This window comes from Varanus komodoensis, unplaced genomic scaffold, assembly GCF_004798865.1.
Source record: "Varanus komodoensis strain SLA01 unplaced genomic scaffold, ASM479886v1 scaffold47, whole genome shotgun sequence".
NCBI lineage: Eukaryota > Metazoa > Chordata > Lepidosauria > Squamata > Varanidae > Varanus > Varanus komodoensis.
The window spans coordinates 1,148,553-1,167,322 of NW_025336045.1; the positions used below are offsets into that span (position 1 = coordinate 1,148,553).

The window sequence follows — 18,770 nt, forward strand, 5'->3', positions numbered from 1 at the left end:
TGTGGAGAGCATCCCACAGGTGCAAGGGGACTTTGCAGCCACATGCACTACGATCCCTTTGTTCACTGGGGGAAGGACGGTTCACGCTAGAGCCCCTTTCATTTACAGCGAGCACGGCCACAATAGCCATGCAAAATGTGTGGACCACTCAGCACACCGTTTCCATGGTGTTGAAAACAGGGTCTGGTGTGCCCTACAAGTACAGTTACGGGGGAAGAGGGAGGTGTGGGAAGTGATATGAGCAGGGAAATAACCCTTTGGGAGAAGAAAGGGGTTAACCCCGACTCTATGCACAAGTATAAAGGTGAGACTGAGCAGTGATTAAAATGTGGGTGGGGGGATGGACGGCTCCATCTGCTTCTTCACCAAAACTCTCAGAGAAGGAGAAGGAGCTGGGGAGAGGAGAGCAGGTAGCTTGCTGCAGCATCTCCCCCCCCCCACGGGGTGAAGCCAACAGGAGCAACACCCCAATTTTCCTCCACACAAAGCAGTCCTCACAAGCAAATGCATGCTGGCTTTCCCAAGGCATTGGCATTAGTGTGATTTACTGCTGAGTCAGTGCCTTTGAAGATCATGTGATTCAAGTAAGTCTGCATAATAACCTGTTTTCGGCTAGTCTTTCCTGGGATGGGGGAGGGGGGAGGGGAGGGGAGGGGGAAGCAGCAGTTCACTTAGAGAGGAGAATTATGGGGTAGGGGGCCGTGAGGGAGGCAAGGAAGCAGCTGCAGGCTGATCAAGTCTGTCTGGAGGTTGCCCGGGCTGAGCTCAGCCAGAAGATGCCTTCCCCAGCCAGCACTTGAAGCAATGTGAGGAACTTCTCCTGTGCACAGACTCACACATCCTCCCGAAGGAACGGCAGAGGAAAAGGAAGAGGCAAGGAGGCCAGGCCAGGCCAGGTGGACATGTCCTCGTGCAGCACCCCTGTCCCCTGGCCCCCAACCCACTGAAACCGCCCTTCTGTCCCCACAACAGTACCGCATGTGCAACGCAGAAAGGAGCTCATACTTCGGGAGAAAAAATGCAACATATGCAAACATCAGGTTATGACTGAAGACATCTGGGATATCATGGAAGAAAGAGTGTGAAGAAGACAATTTGAGGTGAACCTTCCGTGCCAGGCTAGGGAGTTGGGCATTACAATAGCAGCAAGAATCCCTTGTGGAGATCCCCTCACCCCAGGGATGTCTCCCAAAATAGAGAGAGCTTCTTGCCCCATTCCAGCCCACCACACAAGAGACTTGTTTTGTTGAGGCCACCTTTCTGAGGAAAAATCCAGGGTTGAACCTTGTATGCTCACACACTTTCGGGATCCGAGGGTTGCATTTGAGGGGAAGCAGGAGCAGAGAAGTGGATGTATGAGTTCATTAGTAACTGGAAAGTCTCTTTGTTTATGTACTCTCTTTTCCCATCACAGCTGAAGATGCTTCATAAAGAAATAATCAAACTTCCTCTGTATATTACACCTTGTAGAAATACACAGCAACTCTATTCCTCTTCCGTTCTCTTGATGAATACACTATGGTGGAATGATTGATTGATATTTGTCTCTTATTTTCTTCAAGAAAAGTCTGAGGAAGAGGTAAACAGAAATTTCATGAAATGTGATCAGGATTCCCTGGGAAGCACTGCACAGAATTATAATGTCTTCTGAGAAGAGACTGCTGATCATGACGAATGGAAGGAAGATGGGCCACAGGTCATTGTCCAAGCATATGCTTTCCAGCCGGATGTCCCAGGCTCAGCTACTGGCATTTTTAGGTAGGGCTCGGGAAGCCTGACTCTGGGTAAACCAACCTTCTCCAATGTGGCATCCTACAGATGTTTTGAAGCACTCCATCCACCAGCCTCATCCCAATGATCAGGGTTGGGGGAATGTAGCCCCAAACATTTGGAGGCCCCTGTGCTTGGAGAAGCCTGGGACAGACAATGCAGGGCCAGATAGACTGATGATCTACCTTCCTAAGTTCCTTCCTCATGGGAGGTCTGTTATCAAAGTCACCAGTCTTGTTGTCCATTAATTGTCCATCTCTTTGCACTCCAGAATTGCAGATCACTTCCACCACAAATGAAGCAAATAACAGCTTTCCCAACATAAGTGCACCTTCATCTCTGCTCAACCATTATTTGCCTTGCTTCTTTGAACTGCCTTCCTTGAGCCCTGCAGTAACCATTGGAGAACCGCAGCCTCTGCCATGTAAATATGGAAACGTGTGTGAAGATGGAGCTGCAGAACTGTCGTTCTTGACCATCTAGAGCCTGATTCTCAGTTCACGGGGTTGTTTCAGGCCTGTCATCTCTTTATATCCATCCTGCTTGGAAGGGTCATTCTTGATTTACAAAAACAGAATTCACCTAGTTGCCAAACATGTTTTCAAAGTCTCTCTCCAAACCACAGTACATTAAACTTCATGCATAGCAACATTCACATGACTTGTCTTTAGTACAGTCAAAACGCACATTGCAAATCCTTCTCGTTAAACTGTTTGATCTGGAACAACTAACCGAAGGGGTGGGGTGGGGGGGGGGAAGGTCACCTTGCTGCAAAGGAGCACACTGATGTGAACAGCTGTCACTTAAAGCCCACCACCAATTAAATGTGTGCAAACATTTCTGCTCTCCATATATATGGAGGAAAAGGGATATCTGCCACATTATGGGTTGACATCTGCTTGGGTGACAAATGCCTGTGTCACAGGAATGCTGTACAGATTTTGTTTTATTGATAGCCTAATTGCTTCCAAAAGACTCTACATAATGCAATAAATTGATACTTTTTTGGTGAAAACAAACCCCTTTTCATTATAAGTCTCACTCACTTTCATGCACGCATACACACAAACACATTACAATCCCATGTATCAGGTCAGGAACAAAAACCTTATGATGTTTATGCTCCATAACAACAGGGATACTTTACATATCTTCATGGTATTTGTGCTGAAGGTTAGAGATGCTCCAGGCACTGATTCTCTTGCATCGTCGCCATGTTCCAAAATTCATGAGCACCATGGAGCCACATACTTTTTTAATGGTGTGAATAATGCACCATGTATTTGTTCTGAGGACCCAGAAGAACCCATGACCAATGGATAGTTCATTACTGCTCCAAAAATGATGCAAGTGCTATCAGAACAGGCAGTTAGCATGCATGTTCTTCCTTCCCGCCATGCATTGCACACAGAACAATCACAAAAATATGGCTCTTAAATCAATTTCATGTTCTTTGTGGGGGAAGTAGGTGAATTTGTAGAGGAAAAGACACCAACACCTATCAGGTTAACATTGGCTGAAAGTGATCCATTCTGATAACATTGATTCTTTACTTTTCAAGTAATATTGCCGATGTTCGAGTTTGGAGATGGTGGTGATCTGTCACTCAAGCAAACTTGGAAGTAACAACAATGGTGGCAAACTTGCAAGTAACAGTGAGCTGCTGTTGACACCACTGTATTTTGCACCTTGGAGAAGTGGACACAGCAACAGTGATATCTGGCCCCTTTAATCCATGTCTGGATTTCTTCTCGGGCAACAGAGCTTCCCTTTTGTCTCCTCATCCCTAAGTCTGCTACAGAGAGTCCAGAAGTGTCCTTCTGCTGGTGGATGGATGCAGCTGATATAACCTACAAGCCCTTCTGCAATCCTTCCAGAATGCCAACCAACGCTCACATCCCATCAGTCCAATCAGCAACTGAATCATATCATTAAAAACACAGTGAAATATTGGATAAGACCAATACTTTCAATGAATGTGGAGCCTTCAACACTCCTTGTACCAATGAGGAAGCCCTGGCAGACATGCTACTGGTACAATATTTTGACCGTGGTTGGTAGATCATTACAATGCAACTGAACCTTCCTTTTTTAACATGCATTGGTCCAGCCATTGGGACTGGCCACATTTTCCCAACAGCTCAATCAAAACCTGCTGTAATTTTGCATAATCCTCAGACCAACCAGAGTGCACCTTCTTCCTTCTACTGCAGTTATGCTTTAATTTAGTATACCCTGAAATCATCACCTTTTAATATTGCTAATGTCACTAAAGCAAAAGTATTCTATTTCAAAAGATGCCGAGGAGTGGATGGGATTATTTTAAGAGGTAATGCTGTAGGGTAGGCCAGGGTGGCAAATAAGAAGTCCGTGGATTGCTTGACAGGCGTCCATCCACTGACACCCAGGGCACCCACATAATATGGAAACCCCATCCATTGGATTCACTTCAGACAACCCAGCCGTGACGTAGAACCATCACGCATGCAGTCCGCCTCGAGCCCTCCAACTTGATGCGAAAGATACATCTTTAGGACAGAGTTCGTTATCCTTTATACTCCTCTTAGGCCACCCCACAATGTGCTTTGCCTTCCGGTCGTATGCAATCTGTGCAGGCACGGGGAGAGTGCTCTTCGAGGTGGGATCGCAGCAGAGAAGGGGGTTACCCCTTCCTTGCAAAGCAGCCGTATCACCTGCAAGAGGCCATTGCTTCCATTCGCTGAGAGTGTGCACAGCTTCTGCCCAGGAAAAAAGCATTTTGCACATTTCGTGGTCAATGTGCACACTCTTAATAGGTGAGCATTGCACTGGAGAATGTCAAGCACTGGCTTCTGTTGCTACAGCTAGTAGCAAAATCTGTGGCAACTCCCCCCTACTAGGCAAGGGAATCACGTCAGGAGGGAAGCGATTCCCCAGCAACGCTCCAGACAGTAAAGGAAATCAGAAGCTGGAGTTGCATGCCATGCAGTAAACATAATGTGTTGTTTAGTCCTCGGCATCCCCATTCCTATCATGTAGTTGGGTCGTATATTCCATTTCGGGAAGGCACTGCAATGCACATTACATTTAACACTCTGTCCTCCACTGGGACAGGTGTCAGATTTTGTGGTTGTATAGTTGAATCCAACATTCAAGGCTGTACTTGGACAGTGACAATTCAAAATACTGGCTTGGGGGCTATTTGTCCTTCAAAATGAATTTCAGCATTAAACCATCGTGCTGAATTTCAAGCACCTTCTCAGTGCATTCCCTAGAAAAATGCCATGTCATCAATAGAGTCAACCTCAGATTCCTCCATTATTGCGTTTTATTTTTAGACTAATGCATCTAATCTGTTCCACTCAAATACAACTCAGAGCAGAGATTAATATCAGACAGCACATGATTTGCATGACGTGCAAAACATCCAAAATATAAATCAATAGGAAAAAATGAGGTCTGTTTTCCAGCCTCTTAGAGAACTCTCACTTGATTGTAAAATAAATTGAGTTATTTGCTAAAAAGTACATTTAGGAAACACATGCACATTTCACACTTCCCCCTTGTAAGGGCAGTCTGTACTGCTGCATCTGCTCTTCTACAACCCAGGACTCTAACTTGAACCACTTTGTGAACCATGCTCAACCATCTTCTGAATCATATTTCATAAATTCATAGAATGATAGAATAGTAGAGTTGGAAGGGGCCAGAAGGCCATCGGGTCCAACCCCCTGCTGTTGCAGGACACCAATAGCCACCATCCCACTCAGATAATTGTCCAGTTTTGTTGTTTTTTTCATGTCTCCAGCGAGGGAGAGCCCACAACTTCCCCAGGTGATAGGTTCCATTTCTTTATTATATCTATATCCCATATTTCCCCCAAAAGGAACTCAAGGCAGTTCACACACTTCTCCTGCTCTCTGTCTTACCCTTACAACAACAACCCTGGATTGGGTTGAGAGCCTGTGACTGGCTCAAAATCACCTGATGGCTGAGCAGGGACTTGAGCCCAGATTGCCTGCGTTCTCCCCTACTCTGAACCACTGCACCACACTGGCTCTCAAGTCAGCAGACACTGAGACTAACAGTAGCTCAGAGCAGCAGTTCCTGAGTTTGACCAGAGCTGGTGCCAAGGGCAGGCACTGTTGCAGACCTGCCAAGGCCCCACGCCCCAGCAGGGGCCTATTGACAAGACCCCCCTTGCAGAGTGCCCTGCTTATTCACAACTGCAACCTCCCTGTTCCTCTGCATCTCCCTCTGGTCCGGCCACGGTGGTGGTGAGAAGCAGAAGCAGCCAGCTTGCCTGCTGGCTGTCTCTGCTGGCCAGGAAGCAAGGGGAAGCATTGATAAGCAAGAGGATGAGGGGCCAGAGCAACTGCCGGCCTTGGTGACAAAGGGAGTCCTGCAGAAGCAGGGTGGGAGGCCCTGAGGTGTCTCACTGAAGGGCCCTCAAGCCCTTGGAGCCAGCAATGGCTTTGCCAACCACAGTGCCAAAAAGAAAGACAGGTCAAGCACCACAAACTTGCCACCACCTCACTGTAGCAGCTCCTCCCTGGTACTGGTAGAAATGGCCAAAGAGTGAAGGAGGCGGTGTGTGGAGGGATTGGGGGCGCGTATTGAGCTTCCCAGGTCAAGACAATGAGCAACGAGGCACCATGACTGCAGCTGGTGCTTTTGCTGCTGCCACACACACTTCTGTTGACATCGCTGTAGCACAGATGGGCCGCCCACATGGAGCTAAACCGAATGTCACACAAATCTGAAATTCGGCAAAATTCACAGTTTGAAATTCCAAAAGTTGAAACTTTACACATTTGACTCTTGGCCAATTAAACAAGCCATCCTTAAGTCTTGTTTCTGCTGTTTCGAGCACAATAATATTAATTATCAACCCTGCCAAATTCGATATGACTAATACTTGCTCCTGAGCAGCTCCATACCCTGCAGTTTTCTGGAGCTTTGGCAGCTGTTCCAATGGCAGGCAAAATTCTCCTCCCAAAGTCCTGCCACGAAACCCATGTTGGAGCCAAACTGGGGCCTGCCAGGTGCTACAGTCCCTTAGCCTGAGGTAATTCACATCCATACATAGGAATGCTTAAAAACCTGGTTGGGAGATTTTTGTGGGGTTGGGAAATAACGTTGAACATTTGGTTGACACATTCCCCCCACAACATGTAATTAATTTCAGTTCTCATTCATATACAAACGGCCCAGAACCTAACCTAAAAGATACATACATACATACATATATATATATAAAGAGAGAGAGAGAGAGCGTGCACTCCATTTTCCTATTTCTGATTATATGAGAAGAATCTACTATTATCAATTTAAATGTACTATTATTACATGCTTATGAAAAGCTAAAACAAAATCACTGATATACTTCTTGATTCTTCTCCTCTCCAGATTTCTTTCAACATTTTCTTTTTTTTCCCCCCCTTGGTCTTTTTATCGACCATTTTGACTCAAGTGGGAGAGCTCTATTGTTTCAAACTATTTTATATCCTTCATGTAGTTTTATTGTATTTCTATCAGGAGTAATATGAATTAAATGGTAAATGTGCATATTAAGATGCTGTTGTATACATGAAACATTCCTTATGGGGCATTTGCACATAAGAATGTGCATAAATCTCTCCCAAAAAGAAAAATGCACAAATTTCACCTATCAAAAATAATTTGTACACTTCAGTTTAATGGGAGAAATGCACATTTTTAGTCAATTCTTTTTCTTCTTCATATTTTGCTATGACTAAATTTGTACATAATTCTTGAAAGGTTGGTTGTTTGGGGGTTTTTTAGTCCACCAACACACAATTTACTCAACTTCGAAAAAGCTAGTCTACTGCAGAATCTATGAGTCAGCTTCATAGAACTCCTAACTTGCTTGAATCTGTTGCAAATGTTTCCAACATCTTGACGTGTTTCCCAGCTGAAGTAATGCACATAACCTTGTATTCTAAGACAGCGGAATGGCCTTCTCCTCTCCAGACCGCAGATGGTGGCCCATATTTTTGACTGTTCTCTTGTTTGCTATCATTAAAATAACCCTTCACACAGAATTTCTCCTCATTCTGCTGCCTGTAATCTTGAGACTTCCAAAATAGAAAGGCACAACATAATGGCTAACATCTCACCACAGGATCACTGAGATGATAAAAATAAACAATGCACCCCAATAATGAATATCGCCCCAAATCCCTTGGAGAAACTGTAGCACACAAATGTGCTAGACAAACAAAAGCATTGTGAAGCTGTGGTGTGAACATAGGTTGACCTGGGCATCCAGTTTGAAAGTTGACTCATTTATCTCCCTAATAGGATTGGCTCAAAATACTAATGATCGTTTCAAAGGCACATCGCTCACTTCAAAATGGGCTTCCTGATTAATCAATTCGAGGGTAAATGTTATGGGGAAATAAATGACAATGTCTTGAAAAAACCTAATGATGCTTTATCTGAAAAGAGTCCTAAAAGTTTAAAAGGCGACCCCTGCCACAAAGGTGTGGGTGTCAACTGGAGATTAATTGTAGAATGCTATCTATGGCCAACTGGAAGAAGACCTGATAGAACTCAATGAAACTCTAAAGTAAGAGTGTGGAAGAGTCAACGAACCAAATCAGTAAGAACAGGCATTTCATGAAATGATTTTTCTTCAAATTAATGCATCAATTTTACCATGTTTGGTCCAAGCACTGATCACCGCCTCTTTCCAGCTCTACTCCATGATCAAACACTTTCTAGAATTTCCAGATTGATTTTTTTCTGTCTTCCTGTTCCTTCCTACTCTTCCAAAAGTTTTTAATTAATTTGTAAGCCTAGGAGCAAAGCCAGTTTTTAACTTTTGGCTCAAGCCATTGGTAGTAATTAATTAACAAACAAACAATGGCATTGCCCAATCTTGGATCAGGTAATTGAGTCATTGTGGATATTATACACAATATAATGGAAAATGAAAATGATTTGCTAATAGAGAGATATACAGCATGATTGGGATTAATTCAGCATGAATGGTAAAAAGTTGTACCTACATGATTTCATAAAGATTTTGCTGTGATGTGTTTGTTCTAAGACGTATTGATTTGGCAAATGGAAACATAACACAGAGACCACAACCATGTTGTTGTCAAGAAGAAAAATCAAACATTGAGCTATTCCAGCATAAAACCTTATAATCAAATGCCTCTTGTATGACACAGAAGAAGAATTTGTAGGCAAGCAATAAATTTTGAAATACAATAAATTCTGACCTCACCCCTCTCACACACACATCCATAATATCTATTTGGCCAGGAAAATGCATTCTTTTTTCAATCAAGTCATTTACCAGGAACCAAATTGTTTTGCCACTATTAGAGTTTTCCCCTTTTACCTATTTTGGTTTACCTTGACAATGTATTTTAAAAGGCAGTAAAGCAGAAAGCAGTAAAAAAAGCAATAATGAAGGGAGAGACATACAAAGTGATCCTTAATGGATTGTCAGCTCATGAAAGCAATTCACAAGCTGTGGCAAAATGAGTTCTATGCACAAAAGAAATCAATACTCATTGTAGAATCCTTCCTGCTACACCGCAATTTATCAGCTAAACAGAATACTGTCACATCTCATAGGCCTCTGAAAACTAGTTGCTCTCAGAAGCAATATTTATTCTACACTGCCTCTACCCCAGCAGAATCTGATTTGTGTATCGCACAGGCTGGCTGTCGAGCAATTTGAAGATGAGGACAGAAAACAGGGAGCAAGATAAAGATAACCGAGTGAGAGACAGCGGGTTGCCTTAACAAAGCACAGTTCTCAGCCTCAGATGCAGTTCCATCTCTTCTTCACAGTGCATCTGAGTGCACAAAGCCTGAATCCAGTGAACTGGCTGCCTTCTGAGGATGCAATGCAAACCATGGCTTCTGCTACCCATGGTTAAAAACTCACATCCATGGATTGGCTCCAACTGTGCCTTGCAAGAGCTGGAAAGGCAGTTCCACGTGCCCAAGGTAAATTCTGCTCAGTTCTTGTCAACAGATTGGCAAATTCTGCCAAGTCTTGTGCCACTGCCTCCTCTCTACTCCTCATCACACGCCACCCAAAGTGTCCTTTAACCACAGGAGTGGTTTGTGACCACAAACTGTGCCTTGTAGGAGGTCAACAGATCAGATCAGAAAGTTTTGGCTCAATTCGACCAGTTCACCTGTCTGAATCCAGACACTTCTGGCAAATCACACTCTGGGGTCACGGTGCTCTCGGGAGGTTGGCAGGGCATTTATGAACATGAGTTCTGACATGATGGGCAGCACAAGGAGATGGGGAGCCCCAAACCACTGTATGAATGAAACCACGAACTACGGGAATGCTCTCTGGGAGCTGTGGGACTATTACAATATTGCTGCTGACATTGCAGAACATAATAATATCAACAATGCTAACAGCAGCACTCTGTTGTGTTGACCAAGGAGACAGGGAGCTAGCAGGGGATGTTAAGGTCATGGCAAAGCCTCTCTACCACTTCAGTACTTCGCAAAAAGAATCTTCCCTGGAGAAAGAAGGAAATCATGATGTTCATAAACATACACATTCCTGAATGTTCTTTACAACCATGTATATCCTTTCACTGGTAATATCTTCCAGAAGACAACTGAATCTGTGAAACTCATTTAATCTTGCTTTTAATAAAATGCATCATAGGGTAAGTACCAATCCCAAGGCTCAATTTGGGTTATCAAAAAAGCAAAACAAAACAAAACTGAAATCACAAAATTAATTACTTACAAATGACAGAAACCCCAAGTTGGAGACATGAAAAAAGTTCCAAGAAATGCCATCTTTAATTTCAGAGTATCTGGTCATTTCTTAATATGTCCAACATAGAAATGCATACAATTATAAAAACAGAAATACCATTCCAGCTTGCAGTGACTGAACAACAATTGTTCAGGTAAGTGTGTCAATGCAATTTGTTTATTTAGGTTTGTACCATCATGAAGGTAACACTCATGAGGAAACCTTCTCCTAAGCCAGATGATCCCAATAGTTTTAGACCAGCAGCAAATACCCCCCTCTCCAGCAAGGTTCTTGAGCAAGTTGCGGACAACCAGCTCCAGACGCTCTCGGATGAGATGGGTTACCTGGATCCATTTGTGTTCAGGTTGGGGTTTGGCAAAGAAGCAACTCTGGCCTTTCTGTATGATGACCTATGCTGGGAGAGAAATGGGGGAGCACGACCCTGTTGGTACGCCTGGACCTCTTGGCGGCTTTCAATACCATCAACTCTGGTATCCTTCTGGGCCAGCAGTATTGCACTGGCTACTTGAACAGCCAATGCCAAAAGGTGATTCTTGGAGGATATAAACAACGCCAAGAACGGGACTGGGATCTGGATCTTGGAAGTGGTTAATGCTTCTCTGAGGGAGGGTCAGGTGCCTGCCCCTTTAAAGGAGGTGGTAGTCCAACCGGTCCTGAAGAAAGCATCACTGGATCCAGAGATGGCCACTAATTATAGACCAGTGGCCAACATCCCGTTTTTGGTGGTGGGACAACTCCAAGCACTCTTGGATGAAACTGATTATCTGGACCCATTTCAGTCCGGCTTCAGACCCAGGTACGGTACTGAATCTGCCTTGGTCGCCCTGTATGATGACCTGTGCAGGGAGAAGGACAGGGGGAGTGCGTCCCTGTTGGTTCTCCTGGACCTCTCAGCGGCTTTCGATACCATCGACCATGGTATCCTTCTGGATAGGCTAGCGGGAGTGGGGGCCGGAGGCACTGCTCTGCAGTGCTTCCGCTCTTATCTCAATGACCGTTTCCAGAAGGTGGTGCTGGGGGACTATAGCTCTGCGCCATGGCAGCTATGCCATGGAGTACCGCAGGGGTCCATTTTGTCCCCTTTGCTGTTTAACATCTACATGAAACTGCTGGGAGAGGTCATCAGGAGGTGTGGGCTGCGGAACCATCAGTACGCTGATGACACCCAGCTCTACCTCTCGTTTTCCACCAATCCAGGTGAGGCAGTGGCTGTGCTGAACCAGTGCCTGGCTGAGGTAATGGGCTGGATGAGGGCCAATAAACTGAAGCTCAATCCAGACAAGACAGAGGTCCTGTTGGTCGGCAGATCGAGCTTCAGTGAGGGTGAATTGAACCTAGTCCTGAACGGGGTTGCACTCCCTCTTAGGGACAAGGTCCGCAGCTTGGGAGTGCTCCTCGACCCAGAGCTTTCACTGGAAGCTCAGGTGACAGCGGTGGTGAGGAGCGCTTTCTTTCAGCTTCGGCTGATCCATCAGCTGCGCCCCTACCTGGAGAACGACTGCCTGGCGAAAGTGACACACGTGTTGGTGACTTCCCGACTTGACTTCTGTAACGTGCTCTATGTGGGGCTGCCCTTGAAGACGGTCCGGATACTTCAATTGATTCAAAATAGAGCTGCCAGGCTGCTGACGGGGACTGTTCACATGACTCCAGTCCTCCGTCAGCTTCACTGGCTTCCCATTGAAGTCCGGGCCCAATTCAAGGTGTTGGTGATGACCTATAAAGCCCTTAATGGCTTGGGTCCTGGTTACCTGAAGGAGCGCTTACGTCCATATATGCCTGCCCACCCCTTGAGATCTGCGGGAGAGGCCCTTCTCTGGGAACCCTCCGTGAAGGAAATTAGGAGGGTGAGTACTCGGAGGAGGGCTTTCTCTGCAGTGGCGCCCAATCTATGGAATGCGCTCCCCAGAGAGGTCCGCCTGGTGCTGTCATTATTTGTTTTTCGGCACCAGGCGAAGACCTTTTTATTCAAAAGTTATTTTAATTGTTAATATTATTTATTTATTTTATTCTTTGGCCAGAGCGACTTAATTTATATTGTTACTTTATATTGTTTTATTGGATTCTATTTATTTATGTTTGTGAGCTGCCCCAAGGCTTCAGCGAATGGGGCGGCATAGAAGTCCCCTAAATAAATAAATGAATGAATGAATGAATGAATGAATGAATGAATGAATATTATATGACACCTTGCAGCCTCCAACATTAGTTCCTCAGGGGCTAGTTTTGTCCCTCCAAGGCATTTAACTTCTACATGAAACTGCTAAGTGGAGTCATCCAGAGTTTTGGAGTTCTAGTTTTCCTTTAGCAGCTGAGACTGCTGAACCAGTGCCTTGCTACAACAATGGATTGGAAGAAGACTAACAAACTAAAGCATGTCGTGAGTGGAGCTGGCTGGAGCTGGGGTCAAACTAGATGGCCCGGGAGACCCCTTGTGACTCGCTCTGTTTCTATGTTTCTCTGTAAGCTCAGTCAGGACAAGACTGAGATGCTGTTAAGTTCTTCCAGTTGCATGAAGGGAATTCAGTCTGCTTTGAATGGGGTTCTGCTCTTTTTAAATAAGCAGGCCCATAGCTTGGAGTTGCTCCTTGATTCAACTTTGACACTTGAGGCCCACGTAGCCTCTGTTGCTCGGAGCGCCTTGTACCAGCTTTGGCTGGTGGCCCAGCTCTCTATCTGGACAGAGAATCCCTGGTTTCAGTAATCTATGCACTGGTGGTCTCTAAATTAGATTGCTGTGATGCACTCAAATTTACAACAAGCTAAACAGAAATAAAGCTTGTAAATTTTCCTCCTGTTCGTCCAAGTGTATCAAATGGTTTAGCAAAGGAAAAATACTGTCCTTGTTTTTAACAAACAAAACCACATGCATTCTATGTCAAGCACAAATCAAAACCCTATACCATGATTCATTTCAGGTCAAAGGTTAAGCATTGCCTTATTCTCTTTTGCTGCTTTGCTTGCTACAGTAATCTCATAGATTTCCTTTAGAAGCACATTTCACAATCAACTTTTAGTAGTCTAATCTTTGTGTGTGTGCAACTAAATTAATCAATTTGCAGCTGTGTCAAAATGTGAGCCTTGCATTCATAAAACTTTAAATTCTCACTCCCAGTCTGAAATAGGCTTTTATATTTCAACAGCGCCTGGGCAAGCTGCATTTTGTACCTGAGCTGCCTTTTCCAAATCAGGTATATATGAACTGTAAACCAAGACATCTCAATCTGACACTGGTAATAGCTTATATGAACAATAAATACATGGAAGAGCCGGATGAGTGGACAAAATAATAGGAAGCCTATTCCTCAGCATAAAAAGAGCTGAAAATGGGTTCAAATTTGTGCCTGCCCTGTGAGCTTCCTTGGATACAAAGGCCTGGCTCATACACGCATCTAAAAATCATTCCTCCAAAGGTGTGATGTGAGATGTATGAATACAAACCTCACTCGCCTATAATGCAAGATGTATTTAGTTTAGAATGTAATTTATGTCCTGCCCTTCAAACTGGTCTGCAGGGATCTTTTCTGCAAGCAACTCAAACCCAAATCCATGGCTTTCTTCTTAAATAATTCTTGCCACCACCCTGAGAGTTTTGGCTATTGGGTTGTATCATGAAGAATTATATCACCCTTAGCTCTACTGTGATGAGGATGGGGATGGGGATGAGAGACAGTGGTTGGCCCAAGGTCCAAAGTACAGATGGCATAAACAATTGTTCTCCCTTAAAAAGAAAGGGGAAAGATTACACAGCAGACACACCCATGGACAGTATCTCACACTGCTTTATCAGTGCAGGTAGACTGAGCAGAGGCAGCAACAAATGAAAGCCATCCAACAGAACCAGACTAGCTGGTGGTCTGGGCATCACTGTTAAGAGAGTGGCAGTGGAGTTCAAATCATGGCAGATGCTTATCTAGCACCTTTGAAAGACAAAGGGCATCTTTTGATACACTCGGGTAAGCATCACTACCTCGGATCAGCAGCAGGTCATACACAATGGGCTCTCCAAGACAAGATCCCTATTGAGGCCACCCTGTACAGCGACAGAGGGAGGGTAAAGTGTGTGTGTCATCTGTAAACAAATACATTTTCCTGCACAGCTTCCTGGCAGGTGTTTTGCCTGCAGTGCATTCAGATCTTATATATTGTCCACGCCACTGAAATCGCAACACTAGGCAACTTCTTGTATAAATAAGCATGATGAGCGTACAAAGCCAAGCCAACTTAGTTATAAATTTCCCAGATCTCTAAGATACACAGATCAGTCACTTTATAAAGTAAGCATGACTCGCTTCACCCTGCAGGCCTTGTAAAGCCTTTCTGGGACAGATGGGACAATCTAGTTGTTTGAAATCATTTTCCTCAAGAAAAGAACCAGTGATTTATTTCAAGCACTGCCCTGGCTCTTCGATTAAGTCAAGGAGGGATTACATGGATTTTCCGTCTATATTAGTAAAACTCGAGCATCTGTTGTGTGCTGGATTTATGACTTGAATAGTAGTCTCGCAAGCAGCTTTTATTCAATGAGGTCAGTGTGGCTGTGCATGCGCAGATGACACGTGCTAAGGCCAGCCAGGGCTTGGGTGGCTATCTGGACTGCCCGTCCCAACAGCACTGCATACACCTTGAAACAAATTCTTACCCTGCATCTGAGGGGAAAGTTCTTGCAAAATAATGGTGGGGGGCGGGGAACAGCAACATGCAGGAAGATAGGAAGATGCTTCATAGTAGGTCAAACCATTGGCCCACTGAGACCAGTATCATCCGATCTGACATGCAGGAGCAATCCGGGTTGTCAGACAGAGGTTTTGCTCCTCACCTTCTACCTGGGATCTTTTAAAGTGCCAGGAATGAAGCCGGAGACTTGCTGCATTCAAAACATGTGTTTAGCACTGCCCTCTTTCAGCCCAAGGGCAAGGTTCTCCCCTGGAGAAGATCTGGCCATTCAGGGGTTGGCTGGGGTTGGCTGGCAGGTCCAAAATGCAAAAATGGCAGGTCTTGATGCCCATAAGTAAGGCTTAGGAGAGGAATTTCATCTTTTAGGACAAGGGGGCAAAATTCAGGCTTGAGGTAGCTGTGCTGCTTTCAATTAGAAGCCTGAGATCCACCTACAGGCTCAGGTGGGAAAGGGATTTGTGATCAGCACCAGAACCAAGCTCATGGACCCTTCTGCACAAAAATCCACCCTTGTTTTCCCACCCTGAATCTTTTCAGGAACATAATTTGGGAGGGAGCTTTTGAACTGTTATTTGCTTGTTTATTTTCATTTGCAATCACTGTGTGATATACACAACAATTGTAAATTAGTTGCATACAAAAATCATAAAATTAAGATGTGATTGATTTGTATAGCAGGGGGCCTTCAAGGGACAAAATGACACATCCCAACCTAACCTCCTTAAACTTTCAGAAAGATTGAGATTAGCAAGAAAAAAATACTTTGGGAAGTGGTGGCAAAACACATGACTGACTCCAAGCCAAACAGATCTAGTAGTAAGGCTGAATCTACCTTCTGGCCACCCTGCTGCTTTCCCATGGGTGCAGCACGAGGAGCTTCGTAAGGCATCAGCAAAGCCCCACTCACCTCCTCTGAAGACATACTCTTGGGCATGCAACATACATGAGTATTATGGGGAATGTTAGAGATAGACATGAGTCCCCACATCCCCAAACAGTTGCCTCTGTGCTCTCCTTATCAAGGTATACTCGGGTTCTTGACCAGAAAGATGGCTGAGCTGAACATGGTTTTTCAAGTCACGCGCTAGCTCTGCCATCTCTCAGGAGGGTCTTGTCTCTGGGTTGTGAAGAAACAAAGGAGGAGGACAGGTGTCTGTTACATCCTGCCCCAAATGCGGAACTTCTTTCAGCCCAAGGGCCAAAATTCCCCTTGGGAGCCGCATCCTGTGGGTAGGCATACTCCAAAGGCCATAGAAGGTGGGGCAAAATACCAGCATGCTTTAGCTTAAAGTCCGCCAGTGATTAAGCTTTAGGAGAGGCATTTTAACCTTTTAGAAATGCACAGAATCAGAAGACATTCAGTGGGTGGTGGGGTAAATGTGGTGGAGCAGGGAAAGCTTGATGGGAGCCCTAGATGGCCAGATTTCCCCCCTCTGTGGGTCTGAGATTCTGTTGCCCTGCTTGGAAATGTAACACTCCAATCTCCAGCTGTAAATTTCCCCAGCAGGATGGTAGGTGGTAGGACCTGCTTACCTGGAGTATAAGCACGTTTGTGATCTATCAGGCTCTGCAAGGTGTGAGGGACCAGCAGGAAAGTGTTTCCCAACAGCTTCTACATGGCTGACATATTAGAGCGAAAAGAAACCAGCCAAGATTTCAGCAATGCTTGTAACTATGCTGAGCATGTGCGGTTCCATTTTTGATTCTCACTGAAATCATGGCACTGCCAAGATGACAGGAATAAAACTAGGTTTGCTCCTGCTGATATTCATGTGAGAAGAAACACTGCTTTGTTGCGGAAAAGGATAAAGAAAAAATCAGAAGAGTTTTGTACAACTGTCTCTTTTCCCTATACCTACAAAATTGTGGGGTGGTGGGGGCGGGGCAAAGTGAGAAATCAAAAGAAGCAATGGTGAGCTCTGCGGTCGTGCTAAACTGCAGGAAGCGATCACAGAAGCCTTCTCTCACCATGACAGTCCCCACAGCTGCACATCCAAGTGAAGACCCCAAAAGTGTGGGAAGCTGTGTGGACCCACATCATTAAGGGAGTCTGACCAGTGTTAACTCCCCCAGGAGCAGGTCTCTCAAAGGGCTAAGGGGCTTGAATGCCCCATTCCAGAGCAAAGTATTTCATACTGCAACAGTGATCGCGTTCTGGGCAAAATCCGTTTTTCTCCAGCTACTGTGAGGGTTGCAGCTAAACTCAGCAGGAAAGGGGTCGGCTGAATGCAGGGAATCCTGGTCTATTTGGTGTCCCTGCTGATGGAGGAGAACCCACTCTGTGTCCCCATGAGCCCCGACACCGCCACACCTCTGGCAGGCCTGGCACGCATGGATCGGCCCGGGTGCTGGTGCTGGGCCGCTTCACACTTCTGCCATCATCTTCCATGCTGGGGTGAACATTTGGGCTGCCCCGGCCCGGACTGACAGCACCTGGACTCTGGAGCCAAGGTTGGCCCGGGTGGTACCCAAAGAGCTCTTGCACCAAGGCAAAAACGATCATCCACCATAAAAACAAAGGAGAGCAGAAAAGAAAGCCCGGGAAAGGGCCCCCCCTCCTTACATTTTGAATTGTTAAACCGTCCCGAGACCTAATGGGATGGTCTACAAAAGTTTTAAATAAATAAATAAATAAATAAATAAATAAATAAATAAATAAAGGGTGATGCGGGGGCATGGAGAAATGTGGAAGCTGGTCCTCTGAGCCCTAAGCAACCATCCATCTTGACAAACTGACACAAATTTACATCAAAGTTCTCACAGCCGCTGTGTGGAATGTGCTTCTGCAAACATCAAGGGCACACTTTGTACAGTAACTGGAATGTCAACAGCAATCGATGACTTTGCCCCTTCCCGCCTGTCTGTGCTCTTTAAAAGAAGGCTGCCATTCCTTCCTGAGAGCAGCACACTCCTTCACATTACCAGCTCACACACTCCTCCAGCCATTTCAAATTCTTGCATCTAAAAACCCACATATTAAGGGAACCGGCATTAGCACCATCTTCTTTTTTCCTGGAAGAGCGAGCTGCATAAATATAAATGTAGCATTTTTCATCAACAATATAAAAATGTGCTTGAAGACGTGCATGTTTTATTTCTTTTAATTAAAACACTATTTATGAAGAATGCACATGAACCGACAGGAAGATTTTATTTAAATAAATAAATACAGCTGAACCAAAACAATTCTTATCAGTAGTAAACCACACATTTGTCTTCCTTTGTTATGGATGAGTTATTGACTCCCAAGTAAGATCTTTTCATTCCTTCCCTTAGGAGGCTTTTAACATCTTGTATTTTGTAAGCAGCAAAACCCATGGAAACACAAAACTTTGAAAAGCAAGCAATTTGTACACAAGCCTTACACTTTAGTGTACCACTTAGTCCAAAAGAAACATTTCGGGAGGGAATCATTTGTGAGCCATAATATAGACACACAACCCTGCTTTAAATAAGCTGGGCCCAAATCATTCAAATCTGGCTAAACTGATGTTAGTCAGTCTTTTATTTCAGCTCCCATAACAGCATTTCCTATAAGGTTTAATAG

At 44.8% G+C, this 18,770-nt stretch overlaps 1 protein-coding gene across 1 annotated transcript in view; it reads right to left on the reverse strand.

Moving 5' to 3' along the window:
* The window catches only part of ZNF804A (zinc finger protein 804A), a 254,087-nt gene that overhangs the window by 170,694 nt on the left and 64,623 nt on the right, over window positions 1-18,770 (reverse strand). The gene's annotated exons all lie outside the window — the stretch shown is intronic.